The sequence below is a fragment of the Pituophis catenifer genome, unplaced genomic scaffold (genome assembly GCF_029215685.1).
Source record: "Pituophis catenifer annectens isolate HBS135680 unplaced genomic scaffold, rPitCat1.0.hap2 SCAF_4, whole genome shotgun sequence".
Taxonomy (NCBI): Eukaryota; Metazoa; Chordata; class Lepidosauria; order Squamata; family Colubridae; genus Pituophis; species Pituophis catenifer.
The window spans coordinates 113,277,844-113,290,675 of NW_027256884.1; the positions used below are offsets into that span (position 1 = coordinate 113,277,844).

The 12,832-nt window shown below is 40.8% G+C and overlaps 1 protein-coding gene across 1 annotated transcript in view; it reads left to right on the forward strand.

The window, feature by feature from the left end:
• GUCY1A2 (guanylate cyclase 1 soluble subunit alpha 2) overlaps nucleotides 1–12,832 on the forward strand; it is a 205,804-nt gene that overhangs the window by 98,319 nt on the left and 94,653 nt on the right. The gene's annotated exons all lie outside the window — the stretch shown is intronic.

Here is a 12,832-nt window from a genome sequence, read left to right on the forward strand (position 1 = left end):
TTGAACAGTCACTAAACAAATGGTTGTAAATTAGGAGATACCTTTAACTGTTCTAGAGCAGGGGTGTCAAACTCAAGGCCCAGGGGTCGGATTAGGCCTGCAGGGTACTTAGATCTGGCTCGCAGGGCCGCCCTGGAAACAGTGATGGACCAGCCCGCAGTGCCTCTGCCAATGAAAACGAAGATCGGGAGGGCTGCGGGTGGCACTCTTAAGGGTGCCACCCACAGAAGGTTGCAGGAGACCATCATAGCCGAAACGGAGCTCGGGAGCCCGTTTTCATGGGCAGAATGCTAGGGCCACCACAGGCGCCCCTGACATGAGTAACATTGAGCTGGCCACTTCCACCCTGGGCACACCCACCCCTGCCCCCAAAGTCAAACATAACCCTGATGCAGCTCTCAATGAAATCGAATTTGACACCTTTGATCTAGAATCTACTTATGTATCTAAATTCTAGAACATTCTGAGAAAACACATGTCTGGTAAATGGTTTCTTTATAGACAGAAATGTCCAACCTTCTTGTTTCTTAGCTGCTGCTCTGGGCTGATTGCTGATTTTGTTTAATTGTATACTCAGTAGAGAGTATTGAATGATTTATTGCTATCAAATGATGGCTGGGTATTAGATTTTCTCCAAAACTTACGAGACTTATTGGTTGTGATGTTTTGCTGGCCCATACTGAACTTTTTATATGGGCTTTCTTTGGTTTTTCTTTGGGATGCATAGTGACAGGATAATGATGAGCAGTGTCTATTTGTGTATTCTGTGTCTATTTGTGTGTTTCTATTATCTTCAAACATGTTTCTCAAGCTGAGCATTTATGAATATGAGATGAACGGATCTCTTTGATACCTTTAAATTCAAAGGGCTGGATGCTAAGAAAAGTATTGGATTTTTCCCCCAGAATCTGTTTTCCTCTTTGGGAAAAACTGCACCAGAAATTCACAGAATCTTTTGATAATAAGTTGCCATATGTGGTGAGCAGATCATGATATAATTTAGGAGCAAGTGCGTAAGCATTGCTAATTTTGCAGTTATATCAGCTCAGCTGTCTTAGATATCTAATTCCCAGCGCAAGAAAATTAAATCATTTTCATCTCACGTTCTTCCTTTCTGAAAAAGAGCATTCTTAAAAATGCCCAGACAGATCAAGAAGATGTTATCTACCTTCCCAGATGATACATTCTCCCTTTTGTGTATTGTTTGTTTGGGACATGTGATTTTCTATTATAAATTATTGTCCATTAACCTCCCATAAATTCTAGTAAGAGTTAAGAAAATGCCTTTTACCGAGCATATTTTTTTTTAAAAAATGTAATCAGATGGTCAAAGAAAATCTGGCCATATGATGGAATGTAGTCCAGAGTTGCAGAAGGGAGAGGCTCTTTCCCAGAGAGCAAAGAGATAACAGAGTTTTTGGAATTTATGGTAGGCAGGAAGTTTATTTTTTTTAAAAAAAGGTAAAAGTTTAACCTGCCCAATCATGTTTGACTCTAGGGGGTGGTACTCATCTCCGTTTCTTAGCTGAGGGAGCCAGCGTTGTCTGAAGATACTTCTGTAGTCATGTGACCAGTATAACTATATGCCGAGGTACACAAATGCTGTTACTTTCCCATTGAAATGGTACCTATTTATCTACTTGCATTTGTATGCTTTCGAACTGCTAGGATGGCAGGAGCTGGGGCAATGAACAGAAGCTCAACCTTTCATGCAGTGCTTGGGCATGAACCTGGGTTATCAGGAACAATTCCCCTCCCCCCTCCAGCAATTCATCGAGTATATTTAATATGAAGTAAGAATGACGCATAGAGTTACTTCTGAGTAATTCTTTATTGCTGTTCATCTCTAGATAGAATCTTGTCAGACTAAAGAGCCGAGGTGGCCCAGTGGTTAGAGTGCAGTACTGCAGCCTACTTCAGCGGCAGTTCAGCAGTTCAAATCTCACCAGGTTCAAGGTTGACTCAGTCTTTTATCCTTCCGAGGTGGGTAAAATGAGGACCCAGATTGTTGGGGGAAATATGCTGACTCTGTAAACCACTTAGTGAGGGCTGTAAAAGCACTATGAAGCAGTATATAAGTCTTAAGTGCTAGATCATCCTCATCATTTTAGCCATTGTCTGTCCACTGCAGGATGAAGACCTGTTCTGCATGTTTCCAACCAATATGGTCCTGAGCTTTCTTTTGCCAATTAGGCCTGCAATACTGATGCTGATGTCGTCAATCTATCTTGTTTTAGGTCTCTTTCATGGACGTTTTTTTATCAAGGGGATCCATTCTATAACTGCCTTGGCCCACTAGCCCTCAATTCTTCTTGCTATGTGACCAGCCCATTTCCATTTCAATTCTTTTACTCTCTTGATGATATCATATACTTTTGTTTGTTCACTAATCCATGTGCAGATCTTTTTATCTTCTATCTAAACCATATATATCCGTGATGGCGAACCTATGGCATGTGTGCCACAGGTGGCACGCAGAGCCCTCTCTGTGGGCACACCAGCTGTCACCCCAGCCCAGCTCCAATGTGAATGCGAGCACATGCCTCCCGCTGACCAGCTGGTCTTTGGGTCTCTGCCATGCATGCAGGGGGGTGCAGGTTGGTGCAGGCGGTTTAGGTCTAAGCTTTCCAGGTCCAAAATGGGATGCGGGGCAACCTCACACGGCGCCCCTGTGCCCCATTTTGGCTTCCAGGTTGGTGCAGGAGGCTTTCCAGGCAGAAAGCCTCTTGCACCAACCTGGAAGCCAAAATGGGGTGTGGGAGGGGCTGGGGTTCATGCGCGGGGAACACACGCATATGCATGGGGTGGGGTGCATGCACGGGGGCGCTCAGATTGAATTTAGGGGTTTGGGCACATGTGCGTGCATTCACACACATGTTTGCACGATATGGGCACTCGGCACCAAAAAGCTTAACCATCATTGATATATATCATTAAAATCTGCTGAGATAATTATATATACTCTGTGAATTGCTGTGGGGGGGGAGCTTTGCCCTCTTCCTGTCTACCAGAGATTCCAAGCTCCTCTGTTTCTTTGCCCTCCCGGGAATCAGCCCCTCCCTCCTATTTCTATGGAGATTCTGAGTCATCCAGGTCATGGTTGTCCCAAAGGTGCTTTTTTTCAAAAGGCAACTGGACTTTGTTTTTCTTTGAAGAAGTTTCCCTTCTCATCTAAGACGCTTCTTCAGTTCAGACCGATGAACTGAAATCAGAACTGAAGAAGGTTCTTGGATGAGAAGCGAAACGTCTTCAAGGAAAAACCAAGTCCAGTTACCTTTTGAAGAAAAGCACCTTTGGGCCTCCCTCCTGTGATTACGCACTACATTCTACTACAGGACATCACTTACTATTCAAAAAAGTATTCCTTCCATCTCAATGTGAATAATTAAGTACAGTAGTGGCAGCGAGGATTATCTGTGCTCTTAAAAAGGCAGTGAATCTTTTTCTTTCTGGCATCAAAAGACCACAAATTGAGCAACCATGCTTAAAAATCCAAACTCACTCCATCTCTTCATCTGTGCTCTGTACAGAAGCTTAATTGCATTCTGTTACATCCATGCTGTATGGTGTTTTGATTTCCCACAGCTGTAATTTGAGCCTCACTAATACAGGTTCTTGCCAGAAATCTTTGAAGAAAAAAAAAGAACAAACTTCCATGGTGTAAAACCGCTAACAGGGCAGTACCCTCTCCTTAGCATTTTTCTCTTTTTAAGGGATGGCTACATTGACCTTAGTTAGACAAAACAGTTTGAAATATTCACTTGGACTACGCATCGCTGTCTGTGATCTTGCATGCAAAACCATGCCATTCTTCTTCTTCAAATTCTTCATTAGAATGTGCTTCGTGTATAAACATTAGAGCAATGAAACACTTAAATAATCTTCCCTCTAATGGTTGTACTCTTCTGATGTTAACAGATTAACAGAGTTGGAAGGGACCTTGTACTGTAGGTCAACTAGTCCAACCTCCCACCCAAGCAGGAGACCCTACAACATTTCTGACAAATGGCAGTCCAATCTCTTCTTAAAAGTCTCCAGTGATGAAGCTCCCACAATTTACGAAGGCAAGCTGTTCCATTGGTTGATTGTTCTCACAGTCAGAAAATCTCTCCTTATTTCTAGGTTGAATCTCTCCTTGATCAGTTTCCATCCATTATTCCTTGTCTGGCTTTTGGGTGCCTTGGAAAATAGCTTGACCCCTTCCTCTCTGTGGCAGCCTCACAAATATTGGAACACTCCCCTTAAGAGAAGGGCCAGGGGAGACAAATATATGTCTCCCCTGGTCCTTCTCTTCACTAGACTAGCCATGCCCAGTTCCTGCAACTGTTCATCATATGTTTTAGCCTCCAGTCCCCTAATCATCTTGGTTGCTCTTCTCTGCACTTTTTCTAGAGTCTCAACATCTTGTTTGTAGTGTGGTGAGCAAAACTGGATGCAGTATTCTAGTTTTGGTCTTACTAAGGCTTTATAGAGTGGTATTAGTATCTCACTTGATCTTCATTGTACCCCTCTGTTAATGCAATTTTGGATTGCATTGGCTTTCTTGGCTGCTGTTGCACACTGCTGATTCATATTTAACTGGTTGTCTCCTAAAACTCCAAGATCTCTCTCACAGTTACTACTATGAAGCCTGGTTTTACTCAGTCTATATGTGTACTTTTGGTTTTTCTTGCCTAAGTATAAGACTGTACTTTTCTCTACATTGAATTTCATTTTGTTAGATAGGGTCCAGTGTTCAAGTCTGTCAAGGTCTATCTCGATCTTGAGCCTAGTCAAATATCTTTTACTTCAAGAACACAGTTGGAGAATGTTAAGGAAAGTATTCTTTACTCTGTGTTGTTACCTGAATTTCTAAATGCTGGTGGTCTGAGACTACTTTTCCATTCAAAACTGTTAGTTTTGAAATAAGATCATCTTAAATCCCCTGAGATTTAGGAATAGGGTTCAAATAAAATCAAACTCTAGATTTTCAGAACAATATGTGCCCTAATTATTTTGATATCTAAAATCAAGATACTTTTTAGTAGTATACAGAATAATTGAGTTGGAAACGACCGTGGAGATCTTCTAGTCCAATCCCCTGCTCAAGCAGGAGACCCTATAACCGTGATGGCGAACCTATGGCATGCATGCCACAGGTGGCACGTGGAGCCATATCTGTGGGCACGCAAGCGTTGCCCTAGCTCAGCTCCAGCATGCTTGCGTACGCCAGCCAGCTGATTTTTGGGCCTTTCGGGCCCACTGGAAATCGGGAAACAGGCCGTTTCTGGCCTCCAGGGGGGTGGGGAAGACCACTTTTGCCCTCCCCAGGCTCCTAGAAAGCCTCTGGAGCCTGGGGAGGGCAAAAAATAGGCCTACTGGGCCCACCGGGCCATCGCATGCCAAAAGCGGGGGTCGCGAGGGGGGTGTCGCATGTGCATGCATGGGGGGTGGGGCACATTGAATTATGGGTGTGGGCACGTGCGCACTTGACCCCCCTGCACTCCCCCCCGCTTTTGCCATGCGACGGCAAAAAGGTTAGCCAACACTGCCCTATAACATTTCAGACAAGTGGCTGTCTGGTCTTAAAAACTTCCAGTGTTGGAAGTTTCCACAACTTCTGAAGGCAAGGAGTTCCACTGGTTAATTGTTCTTACCGTTAGAAAATTTCTCTTTAGTTTTAGGTTGCTTTTCTCCTAGATTAATTTCCATCCATTGCTTCTTGTCTTGCCTTCTGGACAAAGTTTTTGTACACTGTTAAGAAAATGTGAATTGCTGGGGGGGAAAAGCAAAGTGGAATGGATGCATGTATTTGTGCCTAAGAGAGATTAAAAAATGAAAGACTGAAAGGTTAAATAAGCAGACATGTTAAAATTCTGGTTTGTAGGTCTTAAAGTGGTAGCTGGCATGGAATGGCTTGCTTTTAGTTTCCTGCTGTTAAATTACACATTAAAAGCTATCTAAAAATATACTTTTCTGATGCTACTTTCCTATACAAATAATTAGTGTAGTTGCTATAGAGATATTAGATGATCACAAAGGAGACAGCTCATGTGACACCAAAGAGGAGGAAAAATTATGTGACTTAATCTACTTTAAAAACAAAACAAAACACAACCTCATATTAGCATGCATATATTCATGCAGAGTCTATATACTTAAAATGCCATCAGCCAAAGATTCTTCAAATTACAATTCTAGTTTCACCAAGCAATTCTGGGACATTATACTAATTTGCTCAAGAACAAAGCTGAAATGGCTCCCATTTATTTTAACTAACGTTTTTAAGTGAGAAAGAAGTCAGTCCTTCGGGCAGTTGTTTTCGACATTTTGAAAACAACAGTGCATATTTCTCTGTAATATTTAGAATTGTACCCTCAACCACTGAAGGAAAGATTATCCTGTGTGCTGCTTATAAACTGGGTTGGTTCATAAATAAAGCAAGATAGTTGAAAGAAGGAACGGTGATGAGGCAAGAGAGATTTAGTGTAGAGAAGATACAAAGCCAAGGAAAGCAGATAATTGAAAAAAAGGTGCACATTGGCCACATTTAACACATTTATAACAGAATAACAGAGTTAGAAGGGACCTTGGAGATCTTCTAGTCCAACCCCCTGCTCAAGCAGAAGACCCTATACCATCCCAGACAAGTGGCTGTCCAGTCTCTTCTTAAGGGTGCTACATCACCTCCACCCACAACTTCTGAAGCCAAGCTCTTCCACTGGTTAATTGTTCTCACTGTCAGGAAATTTCTCCTTAGTTTTAGATTGCTTTTCTCCGTGATTAGTTTCCATCCATTGCTTCTTGTCCTGCCTTCAGGTTTTAAAAAGGTGGACTCGCCCTTCTTTGTGGTAGCCTCTCAAATAGTTGAACATGCCCCTCCCCCCAGTCTTTCTTTTTCGGAATAAATTCTATCCTGTTAAAAAATATGCATTGTTACTGAAATCTGAAGACTCAGTGGCACAGAAACAAGTTCAAACCTCACTCAATCATGAATTCCGCCAAAAAACCCAAATGATTTTGGGTTTTCAGCTGACTACGGAATTATTTTGGCAGTATAACATTTATAGCAGAAGTCCTCAACCTGTGGGCTGCGGCCTACTACTGGGCCATGGCTTATTTGCAACTGGGCCATGTGAGCAGCTGGCCGGCATGCTCACAGCTACACTCGTGAGAATGGCAGGCAATGGCGGGCACCACCATTCGCAGCCCCACTCATTTGTGTGAGCTGCCACTCACACAAATGAAACTGTGGGCATGTTCACATGGGCCTGCCCCTCACAGAAAACCATCCCCTCCTTCCCCCTCCATCCCACATCAGGCCACCAACTTAGAAAGCTGGGGAAGGCTGAGCAGCCCAAGAGAAAGGGAAACATAGAAGCCTTCTTAGTAGATAGCTTTGATAGTACTTTATATTACCGTGTTTTATTTTCAGACTGTGATTTCAACAATTGGTGTGACTAGCAGAAACTGATGCGACAGCCATAAAACTGCAATAATTAAAAAAGCTTTATTTGTTGACAGTTTGCTTATCAGAGTAACAGCAGTATAATTTGCTATGGAGAACAATGGGGAACATTTACCCTATCCTGCGCAATGTTTTTATCTTGTGTGATGTTTTAAAAGAATACAAGTTATTAATGGCAATCTTTATTGAGAATACTTTATAAAACATACTTGTTATATGCTCTGGGAGGTTTTAAAGAAAAAACATCAACAGAAAATTAATATTTCCCAAATCCTATCTGGGCATTTCATTTTCTATGTTGTACGCTTTATTTGTATTCTGCTGAAATTCTCATAACCAGGACAATATAAAAAATGAAATACAGGTAGTCCTCAACTTAGCGACAATTCAAAGTTATGAAAGGCTCCCTGGGGGGCTTACAATCCAATTTTGAAATTCCAATGCCCCCCACCCCCGTGATCATGTGACTGCACGTAAGGCACTTGGTAACTGGCTTGCAATTATGATCACCATCCCATGGTCATGTTTCAGTTTTGCTGAAAACCAGCATTTACTTTTTCTTTTTGTCAAAACTGATCCTTAGTGAACAATGGGTTTCCTTAACAACCATGGTGTTTGCTTAACAACTACCACAAAAAGTTTGTAAAATCAAGATGACCCGATTTACAACTCTCCTGGCTTACAGCCATGATGGGCAGGCTCCTTTACAGTTGCAAGTTGAGGCTTGCATGTAAATAATAACTCCCACCCTCCCAAATTATCATTAAACCAAACTTGGAATGACTGCCCATTCACCACTGAATTAGTGATTTAACATCTACTGAAACATAAATGTTTCCAGCATTTTTCAGAATGCCATGAGAGAGTGGGCATAATGTCGGGGCACCACCACACATGGCAATATTTCTATGGGCAATTTCCAGTTTTGGTTTCTCATCAGACCGCTCCCATTTGTTTCTTGCTCCCAGATCAGAGCAGTTTAGATGCACATGCAACTCAAAGCAGCTAGCAGAAATATTTGAATGTTTATTATGAAAGATCAGCAGTCGTCAAGAACAGTTAAGAGGCAAAATGGCGCAAAAGACAAAGTGCAGGAGAGGCACGAACTACAGGGAAAGATGCACATATGTTATCCCAAAGATGCTTTTTTCTAGAGGCAACTGGACTGTCTGGTTTTTCTTTGAAGATGTTTCGCTTCTCATCTAAGAAGCTTCTTCAGATCTGTCTGGATGGAGGGGAATGGAAGGATTTATACTCCTTGCAGACAGCTGGACATTTGCATTTTTTTTAGTGAGTTGTTAAGGTCACCTGGAGGTTTATCTGTGTCATCAGGGTCATCTGATGCAAATTGGTGTGGACCCTTCTTGGAACTGTTGAAAGGACTGTGTTGTAGATTGGAGATAGATGATGTCATATCCCTCCTCCTCTGCTGAGAGTGGGCTGTTCAATTTTGACATAGATGGCTTCGAGAAGAATCCTCCACTCCTCTGCTCGCAACAGAATATTTTATGCCACCAAGCTTGAAATTTTGGGATTAGACAATTTAGAACTACGCCGCCTTCGGTCTGACTTAAGTGTAGTACACAAAATGATCTGCTATAACGTCCTACCTGTCAATGACTACTTCAGCTTCAACCGCAATAATACACGACCACACAATAGATACAAACTCAAGGTAAACCGCTCCAAACTCGATTGCAGAAAATATGACTTCAGCAACAGAGTGGTCAATGACTAGAATGCACTACCTGACTCTGTGGTTAATTTCCCAAACCCCCAAAATGTTAACCTTAAACTGTCTACTGTTGACCTCACCCCATTCCTAAGAGGTCTGTAAAGGGCAGTGCATAAGCGCACCCGTGTGCCTACCGTCCCTGTCCTAATGTCCCCTTTTATTTGTATCCATTTCATGTATTCATAATCATGTTTATACTTATATCTGTTATCTTATATACCCTTGACAAATAAAATAAATAATAAAATAAAATAAAATCTGTCTCCAATCTATAACACAGTCCTTGAATGCAAATGTCCAGCTGTCTGCAAGGAGTATAAATCCTTCCATTTCCCACCATCCAGTCAGAGCTGAAGAAGCTTCTTGGATGAGAAGCAAAATTTCTTCAAAGAAAAACCAGAAATCCAGTTGCCTCTTGAAAAATAGCACCTTTGGGACAACCATGATCTGGAAGACTGAGAATCTCCATAGGCCAGGGATGGGCAACTATGGCCCTTTTACAACCTGTGGACTTCAACTCCCAGAATTCCTGAGCCAGCTTGTTCAATTTGGCTGGTTTAGGAATTCTGGGAGTTGAAGTTCACAGGTTGTAAAAGGGCCACAGTTGCCCACCCCTGCCATAGGCACATATGTTATGTAGAATGTTCTTGCTATGTTCTTGTTATGTAGAAACAAGAAGGCTGAGATTTCTAGTCCTATCTTGGGCACAGAGCCAACTGGATGATGTTTAGGCCAGTTACTCTGCCAGCCCTAGGAAGGAAACAATGGCAGACTTTGTTCTTTTGTCTTCTGAAGTCTAGCAATAGTTTGTGCAGCCTCACAGCTGCCTTGTTCTGCAGTGCAGTGTTCAACCACCATAGAGGACAAGGCTACTGTGCTTTGTTTCATGCTGTACCAGGCAATGAGTTACTCCCTCTGTCAAAATAAATCTATGGCCTGTAAGTTGACCTCCTATCAGATTTATCTTCACCTCAGGCCAAATCTGTACACCCAGTAAGTCTTGCATCGTTAGTTTCAGAGTATTTTAAATAAAAGACATAGTTCTTCTTAAGCATCTACTTAAGGTTGTTGGTTGTTTTTTTTTTTTACTGCTGTCTGATATTCCTGGGTTGGTTAACTGACATTTATATTCAGTAGTCAGCCTTTACTGGCTATGTCAGATCTACTCACAGTTAACCTATATAATTACTTTTCTACACTGCAATTTAGAAACTTGATAAGGCTTGTTACCTATTGGGTTTGATTGAGCAAGTACTTTCCATTTTTCTTTTCTTTTTTTTAATATTTCAGTTCTGAGATAGGGGCTAATATCCCGAAGAAATTTTATTTCCTTTTATTTCCTTTCTTGGATTATGCACTATATTCAAGCTGTCTTTTTTTTTTTTTTTTTTTTTTTTGTCGTCTGCACATACAGTTAGATCTTGACGTAACAGAGGATGTAGATTAGGGATAGGCAACTGTGGCAATTTTACAATCTGTGGACCCAGAATTCCTGAGCCAGCCATGCTAGCTGTAATTAACTGTGAAATTACTATTAATGAATAATTAACTATTAATTAATTAAGCAATTAACTGTTACTGCATATAATTTATTATATGTTGCTTTCCTTTGTCAGTTTCCTGGGTGCAAACAAATATTGTTAATAAAAATAAATATTGCAGCTCATCTGAGTTTACCCTTTTTTTCTTCAATAAAATGAGTAAGGCTTCATTCCGTATATTTAATTTTCTACTTTTTAAATTTCAAACTGGAGCCTTTTGTTCTTCCTTGATAGCCCAGGATTATTCCTAACTGGGTTCTGCAATTTAATTTATTCCTTTTTTTTTTCCTTTAGAGACACATACATACGTTTTGCACTTGTATATCATTAATTGTGACAGATTGGGTTTGCTCTCCTTCCCCAACTCATAAGGGATTTTATCTGCATATTTTGTAGGCAAACAATTTTGCAGGTAAGTATCTTAAGTGCTTCTCCCCAGAGATCAACTGACAACCTCTATCAAACCACAGGCATCTTCTCATATTTAGCAGGTTTTGTTATTTTTTGTTTCTTTCTGCAACCCCATTTTGCTCAAAGCTGTAGCTTAACACTTTTTTCATGTTTTACTCTTTAGTTCTTCAAATAGTTTTCAAATTCCTGGTTGTAATGTTCTCCCTGTTATCATACTTTAATCTCTTTATTTTTATATTGAATTTGTTTTCAGTGTCAGCATAGAACACATTGAATTTCTTAAACACTTCACTCTTATTGGGTATGAGATGGGTAGAGATAATCCTTGCCTTATGACCACAATTGAGACCAAAATTTCCACTGCTAAGTGAGGCAATTGTTAAGTGAGTTCTGCCTCATTTTATGACCTTTTGCCACAGTTGTTAAGCGAATCACTGCAGTCATTAAGTGAATCATGCAGTCGCTAAATGAATCTGACTTCCCCCATTACCTTTGCTTGTCGGAAGCCAGCTTAGAAGGTCACAAATAGTGATCACTTGACCCCAGGACAATGCAACTCTCATAAATATATGTCACCTGCCAAGCGCCCGGATTTTGATCATGTGACCATCGGGATGCTGCAATGGTCGTAAGTGTGAAAAACAGCCATGAGTTACTTCTTTCAGTGCTGTTGTGACTTCAAACAGTCATTAAACGAATGGTTGTAAGTTGAGAACTACCTGTACATGTCTATTTCATAGGAATGAAATATGCAATGTACAAGTACGTGTATATACACGGGATAGGATTTCCTGCCTGAGCAGGGGGTTGGACTAGAAGACATCCAAGTTCCCTTCCAACTCTGTTATTCTAATTCTAATATTTTAATGTTACAAAGTAGCTTTTTTCACTCTTCATTTTTATTGGGATTTGATCCCAAATATCTGAAAACTCAAGTTCCATCAGCCGCCTGGCTTACTTGAACTTCCAGCTGGGAAAATTGTTTCTTGTACTTTTTTTTTCTTTAGTTAGCAACCCCTTAGGTTCTTGCAAGGACAAATATTCACTCCAGTTGGTAAGTCCTCATTCTTCATTTTCTTAATAACAGACTTATAGGGTGACCAAAATTTCACAGTATTATTTTTATGCATGCATCCTGTTAATCTGTTTGCTTTAGGCTGAATAAACTTCAGCAAATTAGTTTCATTGTGCTTTCCTTTTAAAACTACTTGATGGTTCTTTCTAACAGTGCAAAATTGATGCTTGAGCACTATGTCACGGTCACATTGCACAAGATAACACATGTAAAGACCATACAAATATGCCTCTTGGGAATATCATATCCCTGATTTCTTTAGAATTTATCAGACATTTCAGTTATAAAAGTTATAAAATATTACCAACTTAGAATTGGTGCACACTTTCTTCACCAGGAAAGTGAGTAACCTCTTCAGTACACCAATGGATAATTAGTAAGAGGACCAAGAAAGCTTTATCTCCATGTACTTAGAGATACATTTGATGCTAAAATATAGATAGCCGTATATGTATGTATGTATGTATGTATGTATGTATGCATGCATGCACGCATGCGCACGCGTGCGCACACACACACACGTGTGTGTGTGTGTGTGTGTGTGTGTTTTCTTTTAGCCAGGTTTTTCCTATGTAACCAAGGTTTTTGTGCAGCCCTAGCTCAGTGGAGTCACATCCACTCGA